General features: G+C 45.0%; 1 long non-coding RNA gene across 1 annotated transcript in view; it reads left to right on the plus strand.

Annotated features, from left to right (window-relative positions):
• Positions 1 to 3,271: 3,271 nt before the first annotated feature.
• Positions 3,272 to 3,881, plus strand: part of LOC111555316 — a 16,316-nt gene continuing 15,706 nt past the window's right edge. Inside the window, exon 1 of the long non-coding RNA XR_002735499.1 lies at positions 3,272 to 3,331. This is a non-coding gene — a long non-coding RNA (uncharacterized LOC111555316). The remainder of the gene's footprint in view (positions 3,332 to 3,881) is intronic.

A 3,881-nucleotide genomic window follows, 5' to 3' on the forward strand; every position in this document is an offset into this window, starting at 1 on the left:
GTTTCAAACAAGATTGGGAATGCATTTTCATCCTGGCTTGGTTCTTGTAGCATGATTTTCCAGGACATGCATGGGATTGTGGAAAGAGCACCCAAACTCTTCCATGGTATCTCCTAGGAAATCTAGGCACAGTTAAGATCTGCTCATAGCCTACTCCCTAGTGCTGTTCACCCCCCAAATATGAAGCTGCTTCTTCAAAAAGAACACTCCTAAAGACACTGTAGGGGCCAAATTGATTGTGAGATATTTGAAGGCCAGGGTTTGGTGGTATTCGTCATCATATCCCTAGCACCTAGCCAGTCACAAAGTAGTTGCTCACTACATGCTTATGATTGAAAGTAAATAATGATAATTGCCATAAATTCAACGATCCTTTACTTCACACTAGCATAGTACTAAATGTTTTGTATGGATTTTCTCATTTACTCTTCACAACAATCCCAACAGATAGATGCCATTAGTCTTATGTTAGAAATAGCAAAACTGAAGTTCAGTGGATGAATCTGCACAAGATAGCTGGTAGAGCAGGTATTCTGTTTGACTTGAGTGCTTTTAACCACTCCACGGTACTCCTTCTCACAGGTGAGGTATCCATAGTCCCTGCCTTTGAGGGGCTCCAAATCTGGGGAAGCCAGAGCATAACTGCACACCTGGAAACATTTTGCAGAGCAGATTATGTAAATGGTTCAGTTCTGTCAGCAGAGTTCTGTAGGGATCTTTGAGAGCTATATTAGTTTATTATTGCTGCATAGTAAGTAACTACAGACTCAATGGCTTAAAAGAAATCCATTTATTAGCTTACAGTTTTGTAAGTCCAAAGTCCAAGCACAGTCCAGGTGTGGTGGCTCACGCCTGTAATCCCAGCATTTTGGGAGGCCGAAGCTGGCAGATTACGAGGTCAGGAGTTCAAGACTGGCCTGACCAACATGGTGAAACCTCATCTCTACTAAAAATACAAAAATTAGCCAGGCGTGGTGGCACACACCTGCAGCCCAGCTACTCAAGAGGCTGAGGCAGGAAAATCGCTTGAACCTGGGAGGTGGAGGTTGCAGTGAGCCGAGATCATGCCACTGCACTTTAGCCTGGGTGACAGAGCAAGACTCCATCTCAAAAAAATATAAAATAAAATAAAATAAAAAGTCCAAGCACAGCAGGACTGGGTTCTTTGCTCAGGGTCACCCCAGGCTAAAATCAAGGTATTGGTCAGTCTGCTTCCTCATCTGGAGCTCAAGGTCTTCTTCCTAGCTCATGTGATAGTAGCAGAATTCAGTTATTTGTCGTTGGAGAGCCAAGGTCTCTGTTTCCTTGTCAGCTACAGATGGGGGCTGCTATCAACCCCTAGAAGTTACCCATATCTCTCATCCACTGGGTCTTCCATCTCCGAAGCCAGCAATGGAAAACGTCCCTGGGGTCAACTCCCTCTCACACTTCAGGAAGAACCCAGTCTCATTTAAGGGCTCACCTGATTAGGTCAGGCTCAGCCAGGATATTCTCCTTAAAGTTAACTGATTTGGCAGGTTGATTACATTTGCAAAATTCCTTCATGGCAGCACCTAGATTATTATTTGCCTGGATAATTGGGAGAAGGTGTGTGTGCCCCAGGAGGTGGGAATCTTGCAGACCATCTTAGAAGTCTGCCGACCATGAAAGCACAGAGCAGGGACTGACTGACAAACAGAAGCTGCTTCACAGGTTTGTTCTCTTGCAGAGACTTTATCTGTTTCTCTATTCAGAGGCCCCAGTGGAGAAGGATTCATTCTGGAACCTTAAGGCAGATGATTATACAATACGTCTTAATCTGAGAGTGGGGTTTGGAGAGGAGGGGTGCAAGGCCCATAAAGCAATGACTCTGCATGTTAATGTGCTGTACAAAGGTAGAGAGGTTGCAAATTGTGGTACCCCATGCTGGTTCCCCATCTTTCTCCTCTTAATAAGGTCTCTGTGGAGAGGATTTGCCCCAGAGGGTGTGAGCTGGGCAGGGTCTGGGTTTGTCTTTCTCCACAGCCCTATGTTCTCAGCAGAATCTGCTACTTTTGCAGTTGGAGTTGATTACTGAATAATGAATTATCTTTCTTTTTTCATTTTCTAGCCCTTTTCAGAAGTGTGTTGCTATTTTTCTACTTATTATCTTTATTTTTTCATTTTCTAGCCCTTTTCAGAAGTGTGTTGCTATTTTTCTACTTATTGAGTCTCAAAATGGAAAGAAAAAAAGATTTTTCTCTTGGCGGGGGAAAAAACAATCTTAACAACCCCATTTTGGTCCTGCAGGTGATAGTAATAATTGCTTTAATTAATTCAGTTTCTGATTTGGAGTAATTTAATTTCTTCCTTGACTGGTCAATAACATGTCTAATGAAGTGAGCTTCATCAGATAACACCAGGCAGGGCCACTTGGTCAGATCAAAGAAGTTCTTGCCCCCCTGGAGGGCTGCTTCCTCCCTGCTGGGCAGGAGTGAGGACCTGAAGCGGGATCGGGAAATGGGTGTTCCATTCAAGGAGAACAGAGCCACACCTGTTCTCTGTGTCAGAGAACAGAGGCTTGCTCCAAAGCCCTCATGGGGTTGCGCTGGAGAGCTGCCCGGCACATCACAGGTCATGGAAGTTCTATAATGTGAGATTTGTTTTCCTGGAAAGAAGGCTGCATCCAGACTGCCTCTCACATCCACTGAGAAAGATGAGGTCAGTGCATCAAGGGCAGGTGGCCACAGATGAGAAAGGACAATGTTGCTGTGTTAGTCAGCTGTATTAGGCTCACTAACAAAGTAGGGAAACAACAGAGATTTATCTTCTCACCATTCTGAAGGCTAGAAGTCCAAGATCAAGGTGCCAGAAGGGTTGGTGTCTGGTAAGGTCTCTCCTTGGCTTGCAGAGGGCTGCCTTCTTCCTGCATCCTCACAGGTCGGCCCTCAGTCTGTGTGTTTTTTATATCTTAATCTCCTCTTTTTATAAGGACCCCAGCCATATTGGGCTGGGGCTCATCCATACGACCTCATTTTACCTTAATCACCTCTTTACAGACCCTGTCTCCAATTACATTAACATTCTGTGGTAGAGGGTTAGGACTTCAGTGTGTCACTTTTTTGTTTTGTTTTGAGGCGGGCAGGGGAAACAATTCAGCCCCTAGCAGTTACCCCCACAGACACTGGAATGAGGAAACCTAGAGTTCTTGGATGGCAATGCAAGCAGAAACAGCCCGGAGGTGACTTTGTTAAAACTGACCTGTGACCCAGCACCAGGCCTTAAGTTACCACATTCCAAAGTGTTGGGGGAAAAACGGCGGCAGCTGCGGACTGTGGCAGCCTAAGCGACCCTCTTCACGGGCTAATGACAAGTAAGAAAGGAGAGTGGAGGCTCTGCTGCTGGGATTTTAGTGTGTTCGTGAAAGCACGTGTCTGTACGTGTGTGAACAAGTGAGCATGTGTGTAGGAGAGTGTGTAAGGAAGTGTGAGTGTTGTGTATGTATAAGGGTGTGTGTGAAAGTCAATGTGTACATGAGTGGCGTGTGGGTGTGTGAATGTGGGTGTTGTGTAAATGTGAGTGTGTGCTATGTGAGTGAGTGGTGTGTGTGTGAATGTGTATGTGCTGTGAGTGAATGAGTGTGAGTGTTGTGTGAGTGAATAAGTGTGTGCATTGTGTGTGCTATGTGAGTTGTGTGTGTGTGCTATGTGAGTGTGAGTTGTGTGTGAATGTCAGTTGTGTGTGTGCTATGTGAGTGTGTTGTGGAAGTGAATATGAGTATGTGAGTGTTGTGTGTGTGTTGTCTGAGTAAATGAGTGTGTGCATTGAGTGTTGTGTGAGTGAATTAGTGTGTGTATTATCTGAGTGTTGCATGACTGAATGAGTGTGTGTGCTGTGTGAATGAGTATGTGTGTGAGGGTAGT

Source organism: Piliocolobus tephrosceles, chromosome 1 (assembly GCF_002776525.5).
Source record: "Piliocolobus tephrosceles isolate RC106 chromosome 1, ASM277652v3, whole genome shotgun sequence".
Taxonomy (NCBI): domain Eukaryota; kingdom Metazoa; phylum Chordata; class Mammalia; order Primates; family Cercopithecidae; genus Piliocolobus; species Piliocolobus tephrosceles.